Raw genomic sequence first — 22,670 nt, 5'->3', positions numbered from 1 at the left:
GTCAAGTTTTAATTATTATTCTAATTCAATTAAAACACTATTAAAACAGCAGGGTTTTGCATCGTCATCATGTAATTTCTGAAGAATAAATGTCTGGCCTTAATGATTGATTGTAATCCAGTGATTTTATCAGAAAATCAACTACTGGGCAAACATGTGAGTCAAAATCAGTCATGTTCTGCAAAATCAGGGACAGTCAAAAAGATATAAATGCAAGCTGTACTTCATACCACCATGAATCTGTATTGCCTGATGATTACTGGAGTACTATTTTTGGATCCGAGATTTAATTTTAGAAACTATACCAATCAATCAAAGTGAAAAAATGATTGATGATATTATATGGTCTTCACAAATGCATTCATTGTATTTAACATTTGATAATTTGCTTGTATTCATTTTTTTAAAAGTATAATAAAATGTGATTGTATAAAATAAAGTTGCAGGGTACTCAGTATAATATCTTAAAGAAGTAAGGATCTAGGGACCACATTTGCAAAGATGTAGGCCGACCACACTGATCACAGCTTGACAAACACAGGGAATAAAGCATGTGCACCATAACTCTCAATATTTAAGTAGCTTATCAACTATGTTCTTCCCTTTAGTTTCTTTGCTTACTTGTTCAGTAGCTCCTGTTACACTTATTGTTTTCTTGGACTACAGTTTGTCAGGATGTCAACTGCTAACACTGTTCAGACAACACATACCAGGGGGTGTGCTGTACAGCTATTTGTAGCGGAGGCACTAGAAGATCAGCCATCACACTCATGCACAGGCACACACGAATGCAGAGATAGACAGACACACACAGTTTGTATTTTAAACTTTCTTTTTAGTTGTCTAAAATGAGTGCTGTTTTCTGTTAAAGAATTAAGTACTGGGAGTATTTATATGTTTTGGGCTCAAACTAAATAGCACGCAAAGCACACATATTTAAGAGATAAGAAGGTCATTTGTTTGCATACCTCTCAACTTCTTACAGCAAGAAATCTGGGCAAAGCCATTAATAAAAGTGGGACAAAGGCCCAAAAATAGGGACAATTTTTTAATACTGCACTTCCAAACTTAGAAAGGTGATAGAATAACAGGTTTTGCTTTAGCATGAATTTTCTATATGAAGTCTGAAACTCAAATGCCTGTCATTATTTTCTAACTTCAGTCTTTAATGATTTGCCACTAATTTGCCAGAAAACCACAATTTTATGAAAAATGGTCTAAAAATATGAGGTAAAATTCTGGACATTCTGCAAAAATCTGTACAGTTGAGAGGTATGTTCTTTGTACACTGACAAAAAAACAGTAATAAGAAAACAAACAAAAACAAAAAAAAGCATTTTCAATGAAGTGTATTCAAATGGCTCCCTCATCTTAATGAAAACAGTTGCTCTTGATGCTGAGTTAGCAATTGAAAGAAATGACACCAGAATTCAACCCCACCACCATCTGCTCATTGATAGTTCTGATTTTCAGTGTGCTTCCCTATACTTTAACTCACTTTTTGGAAACTCTGAGAGACCACAGTCATCACCCTCTCTGGACAGTAATGACATCTGAAGAGCACCATCCAGATCCTCTCTGCCAATTGGAAGATGAGTTTAAGCAAATGGAGAGCCTTTATATTATAGTAAGCTTTCATTTTTTGCTGAGTTATTGTAAATAAGATTTCGACTATAGCTATAAGCCATTTCTGGTGTTATGATTATACTCTGTTCATGAATTGTTTTTTGTATTTTACAGTGGAGGAGCAAATTGCAGAAAATTGACTTGCCTACCACAGGAAGCAGGTCTGACCCTCCGGGCAATGGGTTAAGTCTATTGCATTATTGCCCAAACTGTATATGCACTTCACCTGCTAAGTACAGCACAGGTAAGTTCTTTTTTCCATTTTAAGACTTTATGGTTTCCTAACTCCTCATGCTTGTATGACTGCTATGTTTTTAATACATTTGTAAACTTACTAATATCCTTATCTGTGTCAGTCATTTCTGAAACTGCAGTGCATATGACAACTGAAATGAACCTTTGTACCACTGCAGTTAGGCCATGCCTTCCAACTGTACCTCATTTTGTCTCATAGTTTTGTCCTGTCCCTTGTATGCATTTTGATTTTCTGGTAATGAATATTGCAATGAGTTAATAATGGCAGATATTAGAGTTTCATACTTTTTATTGTTCAATGTAAAACCTGTTGCTCTACTAACTTTTTAAGTGAATTAGAGTGATATTTAAAAATTAGCCCTGATTGTGAGCCTTTGTACCCCATTAAAATTGTCTTTGTCCAGAATTCTTTTTTTTCAAATACATTTGAATGAATTCCATAGTATTTATACATAACATCTTAAATAACTATGTGCACTATTTACATTAGCCTGACACTATAACAGATCTTAATGTATACAGTTACTTTATAAGTATGTCCAATCCATTATCAGAGTGTCTGATCAGTTATTGTATAGTGTAAATCAACAATAAGACTTTTCCCCCAAGGGTTTTTGATAAATGGCTTTGGATAAATTCTTAGTTCTTTAATTTTAATTTCCAATAATGCTCTGGTCTTTAGTATGCCGTAGAAGTCTTCCAAAGTTGGTATTGTTGTTTGTATTCCATCTTCTTGTTATACACTTCTTTGAAATTGCAAATGTAGTCCATACTCGATGCATGTTTGATCTATTCAAACGAGGACCTTCGTTCACATTTAATAATACGATAGCTTTAGTTAAATAAAATGATTCATTAAATAAAGCTTGTAGAAAGTTATTAATGCATCCGTGGTGGTGGTGCTGCAGTAGCGTTGTCGCCTCACAGTAAGACGCTGTCTGGTTCGACTCTCAGCTAGAGCGTCTTCTGTTTGGAGACATGTGTGAATGGGCATACCTTCGTTGATGGTTGTGCATCAGGGCTGGCAACTCGGTATGTAAAAATCAACTGCCAATCATTAGCGGACCGGAGTTCCGCTGTGGCGACCCCTAACCGGGAAAAGCCGAAAGACACACCAACAACAGAAAGTTATTAATGCCATTCCAAAATGGCTCAGTTTTAACACAATCAAAGAAAATGTGGTTCCAATCTGCATTGTGTACTTGCTCACATCTCCAACATATTCTTTTTATGGAAGAACTAATTTTACTGATTTTGTCTGGAGTTAAGAATGTTCTGTGCAAGCATTTCCAATTAAAAACTTTCCAGTTATGTGTAAAGGATGTATATTTTATCGATAAGATATTTTTTTAATATCTTCAGTTAACTGTATTGAGTGTCCTTTTGCTATATATTTCCAATATGAGGTTTTGGATGTTGTTTTATAGTTTAGCAATATTTTATAAAATTTTGAAATACTGTTTCCCATGTCAAAGTCATTACATATGATTTCATACATGTATTTCGTAAATTTAGGTATTTCTTTAAATGAAGAATTGTTAATTATTCTACTTAAATCTTGCAAATATGATAGTATACTCTGTAAATTTAGCCAGTCCTGTTGTGGAATTTTGTATGTTGTTTTTATTTCTTGCATATCTAAAGCTTTTAGTTCTTTGATACATTGAAGCCAACAAACAAATCCTTTCTGTTCCCAGGATTCAATAATTTCTCTATATAATTTATGTGGAAAGTTCTTTGTGACTATAAATGGTGTTAAAAGATCAAACCAGATTTTTAAATCTATATTTGCATTAATAATTTCCCTAAATGGGTCGATGTAATAATTAATCATACGAGTCTTAGTGGATTTAGTTATGTTATATTGCATACTAATACATATGTGCCATGGCAAATTGTTTTTATCTGTTATTTGAATTTTTTTTTGTAAATCAAATTTATTTATTGATATTACAGTTAGTAATTTGGATTTATCCAATCTGAGATTGTTTTAGACAGTGATGCTTTTATATATTTTTCTATATCAGGAAAGTTTAATCCTCACTGCTTCCATGGTCTGATATGATGTATTAAAGCTATTCTATTTATTTTGGGAAACCATAAAAATGTTATTAGGCATGAATTTATTTCTTTAAGTATACTCCTTTCTGGTAACAGTTGTATTGCCAAGGCTATATATAGGATCTTGGAAAGTAAAATAATTTTTATCAACTGTAGTCTATCTTCAAATGTTAATATTATTTTGTTCCATTTTTCCACAGAGATTTTAATTGTAGTGATGTTATTATTGTAGCTTTTGAGACTAATTCATTATCCCTCCATAACTCAATTCCTAGATATTTTAAGGTATAATCTTGTTTCCCTATGATGTGATCCCCGTTAGTCTGCAGTTCTTTTTTTATTTAAAAATAAAAAAAAATGATTTTGATTTATTGAAATGGAGTCCTGAAGCCATGTGAAATTTGTCAGTTAATACATCTAATTATTCTAATGTCTCTTTTGTATTAGAAAACATTAGTAATATGTCATCAGCAAATAGCATTACTTTAGAATTGTATTGTTCATAAACATGTATTCCTTTTATTTTTATATTGTTACGAATTGAATCTGACAATATTTCAATAGTCAGAGCAAATAGAATCGGTGACATGGGGCATCCTCGTTTAGTGCCTTTTGTTATATGTATCAATTCAGAGGTAAAAGGATCTAACTTGACATACACTAAATTATTTGTATATATATATATATATATATATATATATATATATTCTTTAGGAGATGAACAAAGGATGCAGGAAATTCAAATAGCATTAGAATTTTGAATAAATAGTCCTAATTTAGGGAATCAAAGGCTTTATCTATATCTAAGCCAATTATGAGTGTTTCTTTATTTTCTTTATTAACATAATCTATAAGAGAAATTATCATTTTAATATTGTCATGTGTGTGTCTATGATATATAAATCCAGTTTGATCATTATTCATTGTTGTGGATACTGGTATTTTCATTCTGTTAGCTAATATTGTCATAAATATCTTATAGTCATTATTTAATCATGATATAGGTCTATTTGAGGTACAGAGGTTTGTGGATTTGTTTTCTATTAGGATTGGTATGATTAAGGGATATCTCCAAGAGGGTGGTATTATAAGCTTGTGACTGAATTTCTACTAGAGTTTTATGGAAGAGGGATAGTATCTTTGAAGGAAAAAGTTTATATATTTCCATAATTATGTCATCTATACCTGGAGCTTTATTATTTTTACCCTCTTTTATTGTATCTGTAATTTCTTTGTAGGATATGGGTGCTTGCAGATCTAGTTTTAATTGTTCTAGTATTTTTTTTATATTAGAACATTTTCATCTATAGTTAATTGATCAATATGTATATTTTCTTTTTGGAAATGTTCCATATAGTGATTTCTATACACATCAATAATGTCATCTATATCTGAGACATTTTTCCCTGTCTTTTCATGAAAGATATTTTTAATGTTATTAGCTTTTGATTGTATTTTGATTCTTGTGGAGAAATTTTGTAGATATTTGGTAGAAGTGGCCAAGGTATTAATTTTTAGTTTTTCTAAAGCTAAACTGGTTTTATGTGTTAGAATTTCATTGTATTTATTGTTTAATACTTTTACTTTCTTTTTAATCTCCAAATGATTTTGATTTTTTCAGCTTTTACTGACAAAAGTTTGGATTGTAGATCTAATAACTCAGAACATCGTTCTCTGATTTTTTTTATACCAAGTTAGGGTTTTACCATATATGTAAGTTTTTAATGAGTCCCATATCATTATTTTATTTATCTCTGTGGTGTAATTACTATCTAAGAAAAATTGTAATTCAGATAATAACCAGGGTTTGAACTCTTTAATTTTAGTTATATATGCTGGAATTCTGGATTTAAAGATTAATGTGTTGTATCCATTTTGAAGTTTTAGTATCAATGAATTGTGGTCTGAAAATGGGCAGGGAGTTATTGAGAAATTAATGATTTTACAGTATAGGTCATGGGAAGCAAGTATTTTATCTATTCTAGTTTGGGTACCAAATCTGTGATCTTGATGGGAAAACAACTAAGATTTATCTTCTTTAACTTTAAAAGTATCTACAAGATGCAATGATTCTACCCACTTATTTAAAGCGTTTGATACAGCGGATGTATGCAGCGGTCTTTTATTTGTAGTTTCAGAAATATTAAATATACAGTTAAAATCTCCTCCTAATAAAGTTGCCTTTATAATTATTGGAAATGAAATCAGTGTGTTTTTTTAACAGTTCCTCTTCCAATCCCTGGGAACCAGTACAGATTAGCTAGGGTCCATATTCTGTTATTATATTTAACTATTTCTAAAACCATAAGGCATTCTTTATCTTCATAGTTATAAATGATTACTGGGTTAATCACATTTGTTTTCCATAAAATTGTTACCCCTTTTGTCTTTGTCTTATAAGTGGATTGCACCAATATCATATATTCCTTAGGATTTCATTTGTAATTGTCATTTGTTTTGAAATGAGTTTCTTGAAGGAAGACAATTTGTGCTTTATTCAGTTTTAAATATTTCAGTAGATTTTATCTCTTGCTAGGATTGTTTAAACCATTGGTATTTAAAGATAATAAAGTTAAATCCATCTTAGGTTATTTAGACTATGTATTTTTTGTTTTATTGTGACTATTAAACATTTTCCTCTGATAACTATAAAGTGTCTGTTTGAGCTTTTAAAGGAAATTATCAGTTTTATACTTTGAGTGTTTACCAATAAAGTAATGTTCTGGTCAGGTTACTAATTTAAAATAATAAATGTTAACAAAACTAAGATCTGCACTAGCCATGGAATGAAAATCATTCCTAATCTGATGGATAAACCTAAGTTCATCAGATTATCACTCATACCATAACAACCCAGAATATCTGAGCTCTATAAATTTAATTATCATATGGAGAATATTTGTAATAGGAATAAGCAATATTTATATTATTTTGAACAGATATAGTACTATTCCAGATTTGACAGAATTCTAATATAATATAAATGTGTACTTATTGTATAAGCAATTAATATTTACATGACAGATGACAAGCAATTAAATCATAGTAAAGTAGGTTGTATCATATATAAAACCTCAATAAAAGATTATAGCACACAATTATTTAACATATTCACCCTTATCATTGAAGTCTTTCAAAACGTATTACTTAATATAAATAGATGGCAATAATATTTCTACCTAATGTTTATAATATAATGTATTTTACTGGATATATCAGAACTTATATTTCACTGTTTGCCAGCATTCAACTAATCACTTTGTTTGTTGCTAACAGTTAAAGTATCAAGTTTGTTTTATGTGAACATTGATGGAAGTTAGTGCATTTTAATTATCAGTGCATCCCTCCCCCCCATTTCCTACACATAAGGATTTTCATATCTGTCATTTCTTATAAAATGGGGGAAATTATAGGTTAAAAACAACAAATTCACTTATTGGGATTAATGATTATGAGTATCCTTTCCATATTCATAAACTGTCATTTTATCACATTTACTGAAAGTTTTTAGATTTAAATGGCAACATTCTATTTTGTATAATCAGCAAAGGTTAAACTGAGTGATTATTGTCAATTTAATACTATTTGTTCAAAATGTGATTGTTACATTCTGTGACATTCCTAGTTCAGGCGTCTATTTTTTCCCTTGAACAACTTTGTCAGTTTGATGTCATGTATAAAACATTAGTTACCTTGGTAACAGCTCAATTATTATGTATGGTCAAGATGGGTTACAAAACAACAATTCAAATTAAAGCAATTATATGACTTGTTATGCACATTTACTTGTATGAGAAAACCATCATGCTTCCCCTTGATGTTCAATATAGTGTATGTCATTTATGACAAGTTAAAACAGTAGTGTTATTATATACAAGCCCATGTTATTAAACTGAGTGTCTATTGTCAATTTAATACTATTTGTTCAAAATGTGATTGTTACATTCTGTGACATTCCTAGTTCAGGCTTCCATTGTTTCCCTTGAACAACTTTGTCAGTTTAATGTCATGTATAAAACTTTAGTTATCTTGGCAACTGCTTAAGTATTATATATGGTCAGGATGGGTTACAAAAACTACAGTTCAAGTTAAAGGAATTACATGACTTGTTATGCATATTTACTTATGTAAGAAAATCATCATGCTTCAAAGTAGTGTATGTCATTTATGATAAGTGAAGACAGTAGTCTTATTATACACAAGCCCATGTTATTAAATCCTGTCTTTAATATCTAAATTCATCAGACTGCGTCATCTTATAAGATGATTATATATGTTATGTCTAGATTTACTAAAATCATACATTACATAACTATTGTGCGTTTTTTTTTGGCTGTTGCTTTGTTTGAGAGACCACAAGCTGTAATGCTTATTCTTATTATTAACTCCTTCCAAGCATGTTTATACAGTCCATAGACTTTAAATTATGAGACCCTTCTAGTTTCTTATTTGTTATAAGTATATTTCCATCCTTACATACACACATATCAGTACTTCAAGCACGGGTAACAATGCACATCCAGTTTTGCCAGAATACCGTTCACTAGTTCATGTGGTGTGTTTCCAGACTGTTCTTAAAATATCCCAACCAATATTTGTCCTGTTCCATTTTACCAGCCTGTTCCATGCAGTGGCCACTCTGCCAGTGAACCACTCAACACACCTCCATTCCCACAGATATTTCCACAAAGGAAATCTGATGACTCTCTAGCACTTCCCGGCAACCCCAAACACCCCTAGAATCAGCTATCTCCATATGCCCAACACGTCCGTGCATGCTCACCTCCCAGACCACTGAAAAGGGTACTACACAAGACCAAGTGCTATTAGTCTTTCACAATAACTCAGACTTCCACTGTTGTGTAAGTCCTTAATGTGTTTGGACCAAAATACATTTTAAATATAAATTACGCTTATTTATTTATTTATTTATTTTTATGAAGAATCAACTTAATGAGATAAACGAAGTGTTGGGAGACCATCAATATGTGTACATGTGGTTTAAAACAGCCCCTTTATTATATATATTTTTTTAAAACCAAAAACTTAATTGCCGAGAATCATCTCTGAGGCTCCTCAAAGCCGTTAAGCATTATCATCACTCTGCCTCCATTACCATAGCAACACGGGAGCATCTGTTTCTGTTAGTGTGCCTGTACACTGCATACCAGAGGCTCACTATGCACCTGAAGCAAAGCTTCACTTCACTGAAACTTCAACCCTAAATTCCCTCCCTTTCAGCGAGGCAGCAGCCAGGAAAAGAATGGAGAGTAAACAGATAAAAAAAAAAAAAAAAAAACTCCCAACAAGCCACCACAACAAGAGATAACACATTCTTCCAGCCTTCCCACCTCTTACTCAGCAGATGTGTAAACAAACTGTTCTCTGCCAAAATATCCCAAATCACAGTTTTACCCACCCCCTTCCCCTGCATCCAGGCTAAAACTCCAAATGTCTCTTCCTAATACACAAGCATCAGTAAACCTCAATCACAAGCTGCAACCCACAGCTTCCCAGAGACAAAAACGGCAACATACAACAGCTGCCAGACACAGCTGCATACACACACACACACACACACACACACACACACACACACACACACACACACACACACACACACACACCATGTCAGGCTTAATCAAACAGCACTCAAATCTATGATTCCTGCCATAACTGATATTAACTATGTTTAGACAGAATTATAATGACATTTGTACTAGCTGCCAGACACAACTGCATCCACGCACACCATATCAGGATTGATCAAGCAGCACTCTTAGCTGTGATACCTGCCATAATTGATATTAACTATATTTAGACAGAATAATGATGACATTTGTACTAAGAGCTTGCTACTATTATTTAACCAGGATATACATGTTGTATCTTTCGGCTTTTCCCAGTTAGGGGTTGCCACAGCGGAACTCCGGTCTGCTAATGACTGGCAGTAGATTTTTACATGCCGAGTTGCCAGCCCTGACGCACAACCTTCAATGAAGGTACGCCCATTCACGCATGTATCCAGACAGAAGACGCTTTAGCTGAGAATTGAACAGGACAACGTCTTATTGTGAGGCGACAATGCTACCGCAGCACCACCACCGCAGTTCAACCAGGATATACATGACATTTCCAAATTATACTTTAAGTGAAAAAGGCATTAGTCTCCATGACAGCATTTTTTTCAAAACACTTTACTGTTATTGCTATTATATATGATGTTAATTCGTTACATTTGAGTCTGAACTCAGATGAATGGTACATTGTTGAATTAGTTAATTAATTACTTAAATTATTATAAGTAAAATCAATGAAAAATTAACAAGATAAGTATTCATTGAGTTCATGTAGGGGAATAGAAACTTCTATGTTTGTATTATATGTTGCTTTGTTTGGCTTATATATAATGTAAATAGTAACCCATCTTAACTTACCTTTGTTTGTGAAGAATTATTGGACTCTCTGAACATTCTGAATAAATCATTACTGTTTCTCAGTTAAGAGACCGTCATCTTTTTTAGATAAAAACAGATGACAAGTGATGTACCATATCAGTTGATACTTTGAGAGATGTATTTGTAAGAGTTATTTTTTAAAGACAGCTATCTTGGAATCAGTTTTTTGTTTCTTCTTTCTAGTATCAATCCAAGGATTTTTTTTTTTATTCTTTTAAGAGTAGGAGCCATCCATTCCATTTCTTCTGGGATAGACACTATGTTGTTGTCTTTCATGAACATAGTAGCTTCTTCTAAGTCATTAAAGGTTCTCACCTCATTGGTAGAAAGTATTTTTATCTTGGCTGGAAAGGCTAGCTGTGCTTTAATGTTGTTTTGTTTCAACAGTTTTATTATTGGCCAGACTCTTTTCCTTTGTTCTAGTATTCTGGAAGAATAATCATTGCCAAACCTTATCAGGCTTTGATTCTATTTTAAGGGTGGTTTTCTCCAAGCAAATTTTAATATTAGTTCCTTGTCCAGAAATAAAAGAAATTTTATAAGTATGGATCTAGGTGGAGTATTTGTTGAGTTAGAAGCAAGTTTCCTCAGTGCTCTATGCACCCTTTCAATTCCAAATGAAAGTCCCTCTTTCAAGTGTAAAAATCCAGGAATCCAGGTTGTTAAGAATGAAATAATGTCTTTTCCTTCAGTGTTTTCAGGCAGACCAAATATCCTTATGTTGTTTCTCCTTTCCCTGTTTTCTAAGTCATCTATTTTGTTAAGCAGCTATATATTCTGTTTATTTATTTTAATTCGTTTTGGAATTTTTCCTCTTTGAGCCTCCCTTCAGTGTCATTTAGAGACGTCTCTATATTTGTTAATTTTGTATGGTGTTCCTTAAAAGTATCACTCTGTTCTTGAGAATTTAATTTGAGGTTTTCCAAGTCATTTTTAAAACCATCCATCTTCAAAGATAGTTCTTGTAAGGTAGATGTCATCAACTGCAGTTCTTTCTTCAAAGCAGTATCTGGATGGGAATTCCTTGAGGTGTTCATATTCAGTGACTCAATATATCTCCAAGTTACCTGACAGAAAATGTTTTGGATATCTCCTCCAAAATTGCTTTTTATGTAGTTTAGTAGTTTATCTATAGATTTCTGATGTTTTAAACTTGAAAATAATAAAACTTTTTTATATTGTTATACTAGTTTATGGAGCTCTCAAAATTCACTGCTCTCGTTTGGCCATCTAGGCTCCGCCCCTGTCCAGAATTCTTGAGCAAATGTAAGAGTTATGAGTTAGGCTTTTTATTTATTCCTTTGTATTACTACGGCATTTTATTATTTACTGCTTCTTAGGATTACTGTTAGCATTTCATAGTTCTTGATTGCCCTTAAACGACTGCTAATGTGTAATGCATTTATAACATTGCTAATGTCCTTCATTTTGCCAGTTATTCCCAAAAGTTTAAATATATGGCAATCATGTAGAACTTATCTACCATTGCAGTGAGACTTATTTTTTTCCTTTAGGACTATTACAACATTAATTGGTTGCACACTGATAGTTGAGGCATGCTATTTGTGTTATTACCTTAACCTCTGCTACACATCCCTGCATTTGCCATACTATGTCTGACAACTCAGCATACCCATTTTTCATAGCAGGGGCTGCTTTATTTATTCAATTTAATTATTTCTTCCTTTCTTCATTGTCCATTGCATGCATACTGGCTTCTATCCATACAGAATGTCACTGCCCTATACACTGGTGATAATGGCACTGCTATTTATTCCCCCTGGTATTAGTTCCATTCCTATCATAGGTACTCCCCAGCCATTAAAAGAAACATTGCTGTGCTGTTTTTCTTTCCTTGCAGGGCCTGTCTTACTAATGTGGATACTAACCATTGCTGTTTATGTGCTGTTGTAACCTGTTATCTTACTGCTTTTTGATTGGATAAGCTGAACAGCAATGACCTGCACCAGCACCAGCCCCTGCACAAGCACTGGGTCACCAGACCAGCCTCTCTGCAGGGCAATAAAGGTCCTCCTGTGGAATGTGATATGGAAGTCTCATTGGTGGCCTCTTCTGCTGTTTATCTGGTTGGTAGCACAGACTTCTCATTAGGCAATGGTGTCCAGTAAAACTTGGGTTTGCTGGTGCAGCACCTGGCTAAGACAGAGGTGGGCTGATAGCTCGGTACAAAAACTGGAACCCTGGAGCACATCCTCATATGACTATTATAGTGACATAGCCACCTGGCTCTGAACATCAGGTCACGAGTGCTGAAACCCACTGATATCAGGCAAAAGGGGATTGACTTCTGGGGATGTTTCCCTTTGGGATACCTTACCAGTCTGTTCTAACCTCATAATGTACCCCATCATGGTACTCTTCTTGCTTGTATGTCATTCACCTTCCTCTGTTGTCTAATCTTCCCTATCAGAAGTAGTCCACCCTCTGTCTGTCTCTCTGCATTGTGGACCCATTTTTAAATTAGCACAGTCTTTGTCTGTGTTATATGCTTGTGTGTCTACACCTGATACCATCCCTATAACGTCCTTCCTACCAGCAACTTCCCCATACTTTTATCTTTTTCTCCCCTTCTTCTCAAAAACATAAAAAGGCATCTGTCTTACACAAAAAATACTCTCCTTTCACACCCCATAACAATATTCTCTTTCCTCTGTCATTGTGCATATGCCCTAATGCTTGTTCTGCCTCCTTTTGAATCTTTTAGCAATAGATTTCTTTCCATTTATAAAATAAAACAGTAGGCACTTTACTGTGCAGCCTTTGTTTGGGCTCCCAGCTACGTCTGTGTGGCCTCTTTATGGGGATTCAATATCACATTCAGCATGTAACATACATGGTCATGGCCCTGGGTAATGTCAAATGTCATAATATGGTCTACTCACATGTGCAGTCACATTATAATCCTTTCTGAATACATCCCAATGGTTTGAAAGTCAGTACTTATTGTTAGCTGCTAATTTCTTTAAAGACAGACAATATTTGATTCTTTACAGAGATCTGGTGTTGGCTGGGGGGGGGGGGTGATTGTGGATGACACAAATAAAGGGAGAGGAAGTAGATGTTTGTCCTGTATGCAATTTGATGAGTTATGGATTTTCATTCCAGATCTCTGTCTCAATGGAGATATACAGCCTCCTTCAAACACCTTTTTAAGCAGCTCTTTTAAGAGTGCAAACATTTTTTTGAAAGTTCAGATTTTTTGTTTTTTTGTTTTGTTCATTTGAGATGTTAAAGTTCCTGTGGTGGTGCTGCGGTAGCATTGTCGCCTCACAGTATGACGTTGTCCTGTTCGATTCTCAGCTAAAGTGTCTTCTGCATTGACACATGCATGAATGGGCGTACCTTCATTGAAGGCTGTCCATCAGAGCTGGCAACTCGGTACGTAAAAATCTACTGCCAGTCATTAGTGGACCAGAGTTCCGCTGTGGCGACCCCTAACTGGGAAAAGCCGAAAGATACAACAACAACAGTACATATGATGTTACTGTTTTTTGAATTTGCAATAGTAGTCAGCTTGAGATAACCCATTTTCATTCGGATATTTTTCAAAAAGGTTTTATATTTGTTTGGTCTACGGGTTATAATTTGGTTGACACAATTATTGCATTAAAACTCTTCCCTAAGGAGCTCGATTTAAATTTTATGTGTGATCATTTTGTTTCTGAAGGAATTTTTTTTAAGAAAGAATATCCATTTAAACCACACTTATCCCCACCTATCACACTATTTGAAAGAAATGTGCAAAATGAAATTGGGGGTATAAATAATATAAAAAATATTTATGGATGTTATAATTTAAGTAAGGAACAGAGGAATTTCTTGCACAATCTAGCAAGAGATAGATCAATTAGAGTAATGGGAGGGGTTGTGATAATGAACACAACTGATTATTGTGCTAAGATGTATCAATTGTTGAAAAACAAGATGTATTTTGAATCAATTTCTAAAAATGAAATCAATATATCACACAGTAAAATAGTTGGTCATTTGACTTTTATGTTGGAAAATTATATTTCTGCTTCACTCAAGAATTATCTGATAGTAAAAAAAAAAAAATCTTATAATTTCTTAAATATCTGGTATACCAAAAATACGTAAAGATGTAATGGATCTACCCCTGAGTCCTTTTCTAGGTTCAAGTGAGTCGAAAACTGAGCATTTGGCCAAACTGGTTCATATGAAATTAAAAACATTTTTCATATATTTTGAAGGATTGATGGCACTGGCTAAACAAGATATCTTGTACTGAGTTTGATGAGTAGGTTATATTTCCACAAACAATGTTAATGATCTAGTCCTAGTTATTCCCCATAAGCAAGAATGGAATGGTTCCATGAGGCCATGTACATGGGTACAGATATGGATCAATATAAAATTTCATTTCATATTTAATGGACTTTGTGTTATTAAATAATTTTGTTAATTTTAGTGGAGAATACTACAAGCAAGTAAGTGGTTGAGCTTTGGGCGTTGCTTCTGCCCCTGTATTTGCTAATACAGCGTTGTAGTATTTTGAGATGACTTATAATTTAAGAGCAAATGTTTATGCCTCAAATTTTTGGATGATCTTTTGATAATATGGAAAGGTGACGCAGTTATGTTGGAAGAATTATTTACCTGGATGAATCAAATAGTGTTTTTATAGTTTATCCTTACCTATAATGTAGATTAAGTCATTTTTTTGGATAAGTTTTTTTTAAGTAAAAAATTCCATTGTAATGTACGTCAGTCAAATATGTTTTGAAAATCTATCTTTTTCCCTTCTATCCCACTTGCAAAATAAAAACTTTATGAAAGGTCAGTTAGATTATCACGAGTGATATCAGACGGCTTTATAGGCAATAGAGATGGATGAACTAATGGCCATATTTATTGAAAGAGCCTAGCCTTTGAGTTTGAAGAAGGAATAAGGAGAACTCAAACAGAAAATTAACAAGTTGTTGGAATGCAAGGTAGACTGATCAAATAAGTCTTTCATGTGGAGGAAATCTGAAAAGTACTCTTACTTGGTTCTCTTCAAGTCTATTCCAAACAAGAACATAAGGCACAATAAAAATAATTTATACCACAACTGTTTCCTTAAAAAAAGAAACAGTAATGGAAATGATTTTAAAAAACAAGGGTATGGTAAACTCTGAACAAATAACCATTTGTTAGACTATTAAAACTGTCTTTTTTTAGTTCCCTGCCAATAGAAACTGTCTTGTTCAGACCAGGATGATTATCATCATCCAGTCTGAATTGCCAACACATCTCTCTGTGCAAAAGCCTGTTTTCTCCAATCACCACCATATGGGAAAACCTTATTTGTTCCAATACTAAAAAAGTAAACTTGATAAATTTATTACAAACTATAGAATGCCTAGCTAGAACGCTCTTACAGTCCTTGTACTGAATGCTGTATAAATGTTAATATATACTTTTAAAGGCATTCTTGGTTTTTCCCACATAAAATGCAGGACACGTGGGATGGGTGGCTAAATATACCTCCCTCTGTGAGGAACAATTATAGGAGATATTGCAGTCAAAAATGATTCATTTACTAAGTAAAGGACCTTTACAGTTTCTATTGATGTATGAGCACTGGGGACAGTGACGAGATTTGTTCATTTTTGGTGTCACAAGTACAACATCCAAAATGAAAATGAAAATATGACTGAATAGTTCCTTAATAACCGAAAAGAAATACTAGAATAGTTTTGCAAAATATGAAGTTCTATAGGAGCCACATTCTCAGACAGGGTCTTACCTCTCTCAAGAAGAAAAGATAACTCCACAGGAATTATCCAAATAAAATGGGTTCAAATATTTTATTTGTCAGCAAAACATAGTACTGGCTAAACAGAACACATTTTGAAAAAAAGAAAAAAAAAGGAAAGACTTCTGCACTAGATGCTTAGCCTTTTTATGGATATGTATGACAAAAGAAAACGTTTGCTACTATTTTGCATGTCAGATTTATTAAGTAGTGTCCATAAATAGAAGAAAAACAACAACTGTGACAAGTCACTCAGGAAATAACATTAATGCCAAAAGAGGGCTTGATACTAACTAGCCAAATAAAATAAGCTAAAAACACAACCATACTAGAAACTGAACAAATCCTAAAATATATCTTAATTAACTACTAAAACACATATATAATGAACACTTAACAAATAAATATATGTGTATATAATATTACAATTTATCTCATCAAATACAGAAAAAAAAACATTTGTTGCATGCCCTGTTCATAAATACTGTGCAAATTACCTATAAAGACCTGTTTAGGAAAAACTTAGGCAAAAAACACAGTCCACTGAAGGCAACAGGAAACGCACAAGTTAAACAAAAAAGATAAATGGAAAACACAGCGGTTCAGTTTGCATGTGATATGAAATTATTTGCACAGTGAGAATGAGTAACAACTTGTGATGAATGGCTTTGCTACTAATCATAAAACTCAATTCTTAAACCTGCAGTGCAATATAATTGTCAGTTGCAACAGACACCCATGTAACCCATAGATGAATGTTTCTGTATGTGTTTTTGTTTTTCTATACATATACACATAAAATCTACTGCCAATCATTAGCGGACCGGAGTTCCGCTGTGGCGACCCCTAACCGGGACAAGCCGAAAGATACAACAACAACAACATACACATAGACAATCAGACACACATACATACACACATGAAGTAATAAGTAACATGGAAAAATAACTGCATGTATTATCACCCTTACTAATATAAATAAGGTTTCTTTCCAGCACAGAATATAGTAGCTTCATCTAGTCCAACTTTATAGCTAGGACCCTTTCTCAATGTGTCAGAAATTCTACAATTTAGTTATTGAGATATCAGTTTTTACTAAGATAACAAATGAAATGTAATTTATACTGTACCACTTGGGATAAAGCTACTTTTATCTTGACAGATAGTGGGTTAATGAAAACCTTATGGAAATCAGAGACAATAAATGTTGGCTGAGCAAAGAAGGTATTTTTAAATCAAAAAAATGCCCCATTAGCCATGCTAAAGCTATCAAAAAGTGTATATTTATAATACAGGAACAAATTAATAATATCAATGTGAAAATATGAATAATACTTTATACAAACTTGTGGTTGAGGTCCTTGCCATAGTCAAAGTATTCATCAGAGTAACAGCTTCTAGAATAAACTTACTATGTTGACCATGTAAACCAAAAAATGCCTTCACCTATATTAGGTGGCCCTGGCATGCTTCTTATAGCATCTGATTTATATTGATGTACATTAAACGGAATACCCAAGATGGAATATAAAGAAATATGCAAATAAATGTCTAGCATTGTATAAAACCATGCTCATTTTATTGGCAATAAAATAATTGCAAGCTTTTCTGTTAAACAAACAATCCTTCAGACTGAAGTTGCATGACATGATACAACCACCAATGAGATATACTTCAAAGCATTCTTTAATACTGATTAAAGGACACAAACTCATTAAACCCAGAGTTTTTTAATGTCTCATATACGTTTTTACTAATCACTTTCCTCTCCATGATTAGCAACTCGCCCTCACTGATTACCACAGACACCTGAACACATCAGTCATCTGTAACAAACCTTTGTTTCTACTAAGCATTATTTATATTTTTGTGGAGTGTCATTAAAATGTTCCTATGTTAAGATGCTAAAATTTCTGATAGCTTTAGCTATATTGCAAGCATTACAATTAGAAAACTAAATAAATCACATTATATGCATTACAATCAACTTTCCTTATTGATCACAGAGGGGTCTATAATATGTCAACGAAAAGTCATTCCATCTAAAGGCTTTTCATCGACCCGAAATAAGTGAAGTCCCACTACAGCAAACTGCCAAATCAGTGATTTCTTTCCCTGGGAAAGGAATTGCTTGGCCATCCTTGTAAGTCTGCCCTTTTCCCTACTGTAGTGCGATCTTGAAGTTGGTATATTTGGTAAGGAGGGTTGTGTGGAGCACAGCCACCCACATTGGGGTGTGTGTGGGGAAGGCGAATGTTTAATGTGATGTGTAGTTTGCGGTAGGGCTAGCAATTTCTTTCCCAGGGAAAGAAAACTCTGATTTGGATGTTCACTGTAATGGGACTTCACGTTTTATGGGTCAATGAAAAGCCATTTGATGGAACGGCTTTTCGATAAGATAATATAGACCCATCACAAAGTGTAGAAATTTACTATCAGTTTGAACATAAACACAAATATTACAAATGAAACATTCAAACAAACCATTCTTATTAAGAAAAACTCCAACAAGGAACAGGACAGCTAATTACATTTCATTAAATTTATACATGAAAGTACATAATAGTTCATTATATTTCTTTACAATCTATACATGACATTGTTTTGTTTTTTTCCATAATCAAATCTTGGAAGAGTAGGAATCACTTTAAACACCCCAGAGGCATCCAGTTTATTTGGGTCTATATTAGTTCTGTGAAAGATGTATTCATCAAATACGTGTTCAGAAAACACCAGCCACCCAAATTCACTTCAGCACACCATTTTCCCATGGTTCGCAAACAATTGGCCATCACCTCAACTTTGCACTTTTCCCCACTGTAGTGCAATCTTGGAGTTGGTATATATAGTTGGGGTGGGGGGTGCAGCCCCCAACATTGAGGGTTTGGAGTGCGAAACCCCCCCCACTTGAGTGGATTTGCTTTAGTCCACTGTATGTCCCAGACAGCTGGTGGGAGAGTGTTTGCTAACCATGGGAAAATTACATGGTTCGCTGAAGTGAATTTAAGTGGCTGATGTTCGCTGAAGACATAGTTGATGAATATGTCTTTCACAGAATTAATATAGACCCCTTTTGACTCCGAGATCACACTACAGTGAGGAAAAGGGAAATCTCCCATTCCACGCTGTATGGAGATCTCTGTTCAGAATTTCAAAGTTTTAAAACTTCGATCATAAGGTCTTGACCATATGAAATTCGAAGTTTTAAACCTTCGACATTCTGAAGGGAACTCATATAGATATATATATATATATATATATATATATATATATCCATAACATCTAAAACTCATAATATCAAATTTCATAACATCTAAAATGTATAATAGGTAATAGTGTATCATCAAACGTGTAAATGTTATAGTTTAATCTGTTAATCTTGTGGTATCACTATGAGATGTTGTAGTTTTTATTCCTATAATTATTATTTATATAGTGCAGGAATTTATACTATTTATATAGTGTTTATTTTTCCACTCTGTATGTGTTTTTTAGGTTACACAGGTAAGTGATATAGACATTATGTGTACATTCTTTATGGTGATCGTGATAAAGTGGGGTTAGGAAATTAACTTTTTCCCACTGAAGTGCGATCTCGGAGTTTGAATATTTAATTTACGGGGGTGTGGGGGGGCAGAGCCTCCCCCACATGGGGGTGCAGGGGGCCTTGCCCCCTGCAAAAACATAGTAAAAAGTGTGTTTGTTAGTTTAGTGTTGTTATATGTGGAGGGAATGTTATTTTCATGTGATTTGTAGTTTTCAATGTTGTGATGCACATTTTAGATGTTATGAAATTCGATGTTATGGGTTTTAGATGTTATGGTTTTGATATTATGATTTTAGATGTTATGGAGGGGAACCATATATATATATATATATATATATATATATATATATATATATATATAAATATATATATATATATATATATACACACACACACACACACACACATAACCTATCCTAAATTTTGAGAAAAAAAAGGGAATCCACAGACTGGATAAACGCTTGGTTTACACCTCAAAGCAGTAGCAAAAATAAAATAAACATACTGACCACGACTGGATGGGTATCCAAGTTCCAAAAAGATAAAACTTTAATGAGAGATACAAGAGTAAGCGCTTTCGCGATTCAACAAATGATCACTTCTTCAGACTCATTCACATACAGTAAAGCAATGAATTTAAATCAAAACATATCCAATCAAAAACTGTTTCTCTATGATGTCATTAATAATCTATTAAAACAGAATATATATGTGTTAAAAACTATTTAAAACATGCTTAGAATTCATACTTATAAAAATAGAAATACATATTATGAAATACTGCTTCATTTAATGTTTTAAGGGTCTCGATTTCAAGAAAGGTTTCAATGAAGCTTAACTATTTAACTCCGGGGGCTTATCTGCCTGCAGCTGCAGGATCTATTTCTGTTCTGACTCTTCCACTTTGTTTTTTATATCCCCTTCTCTGATATTTTTACGAATAATCTCTATTACCATAAAATTAAAAACATGTTGCATGTTTTCAGTTTGTACATGTTTTGCCAGAGCACTAGTATCTTTCTTATTAGTTGTCTCTCTCAGGTGCTCCAGCACACATTCTTTGAGGCACCTATTTGATTTGCGTATATAGAATGCAAAACATTTAGTACAGAAACTGAAATAAACAAGATACAGGGCTATGATAAAAGACTACAGAATATCAAAATGAGGAAACTATAGCAAGACCTCAATGACTTCCAACGCAAAGAAGTATTTTCATGGCCCAGAAAATCAGCATTTATTACTGATTCTATAGAAAGCAATACTAATACATCCAATGTTACCAATACAGCTAACTATGGGGACACTATCACTTTAACGAGAGATCCTGAATGTACTGCTGACGCTAACGACAGGATAGAACACACAGCGTCTTTAACTTTTGAAAATGGCACTAATGTGAATGAAGTTCTAATGCCGACTTTAACAAAAACCAACACAAGCAATAAAAACAGGAATAATGAAGCTGCTTCTACTTCTTCATCTTTTTTCGAACTGAAAGAGACAACACCAACATCTATTCTACCCTTTGTTTTAAACAAAGCATTACCCATAAGGGAGAGATCCAACAGCAGGAGTCGGAAAGGGAGGGTACGACAGCAGAAGGAGCGAGGAACATACTCCAATGCGATGACCACCCAGAGCAAAAATCCGAAGACCTGGTAATGAATTTATCTAGCCTTCAACTAACTGCAGCATGGCTATCCTTACTGAATAAAGGATTAAGCTTTATTCCAGCACAAAAAACATTAATGACAGATATATTGAAAGAATTAAAACTTTGTTCACGTACATTCACTTTAAAAACAATTTTTAAAGATACTGGAACTAGTCAAGTGAATATATTTAAACATCCTACTGTATATGTACCAAAACCGCATCCTGTTGTAGAAACTTTTGTAAGTGTGTGTGAAAATGAGATTAGAGAAATTTTTGCTCAGGATAATTTGCCTGTATTTCATAACCTAACTAAAACAGAAACTGAAGCACTAATACAGCTAAAGGTATCATCTAGTATAGAGATTAGGCCAGCAGATAAAGGTGGTAGCGTAGTGGTGATGGATAAATCTTTCTATATCCAACAAATAATGGTATTGTTGAATGATGAAGAGAGTTATTTGGTTATCAATGATAGACAAGTGAAGGGTATTATTGATAGAGTATCTGTTTTTATTTTTGATCTGTTTGTAACCAAAAAAATTTCTGAAGAACTTTTTAATTATTTTCAGATAGAATATCCCACTATACCTATCATTTATGGATTGTAGAAGGTACATAAGAACATAACCCACCCACCCATGAGACCCATAGTCTCAAGTAGAGGATGGGCTACAGAGGCTATCTCTATTTATGTAGAAAAATGCTTACATCCTATTTTAGATTCGCGTGATACTGTACTTAAAGACGCAAAAGTATTTCTGAACTTACTTTATAGTAAGATTTCAGGTTTAAACAGTGAATACATGTTTGTAACCATGGACATTACTGCTTTGTTTACAGTAATACTGAACAATTGGGGTATTGAGAGAATACGTGATATACTGAATGATAAACAAGCATATAACAATGCTGAAATTAATCTGATTTGTGAACTACTTAACATTATATTAGATAATAATGTCTTTACTTTTAATGATAAATTTTACTTACGGAAGGTTGGCGTGGCTATGGGCACAGCTTGAGCGAATAGCTACGCCAACCTAGTATTAGTAGAATGGGAGAATGAATTTTTGCTACGAGGAAATATGTTTGTGGATAAAATTTTGTGGTATACACGTTTTGTCGATGATGTTTTTTTGTTATGGGGAGGGGTACGGTTGATACGTTACAGCATTTGATTGATTATTTACACAGCACCACAGAATTCCTTAGGTTCACTCATCAATGTTCGTATGAATCTATTGGATTTCTAGATGTCACTGTAAAGAAATCACAGTTTAAAGAG

The sequence above is a fragment of the Protopterus annectens genome, chromosome 13.part0, assembly GCF_019279795.1.
Source record: "Protopterus annectens isolate FY-2018-M chromosome 13.part0, PAN1.0, whole genome shotgun sequence".
NCBI classification, from domain to species: domain Eukaryota; kingdom Metazoa; phylum Chordata; order Ceratodontiformes; family Protopteridae; genus Protopterus; species Protopterus annectens.
The sequence above is the reverse complement of the archived record's forward strand: the minus strand, read 5'-3'. Positions refer to the sequence as shown.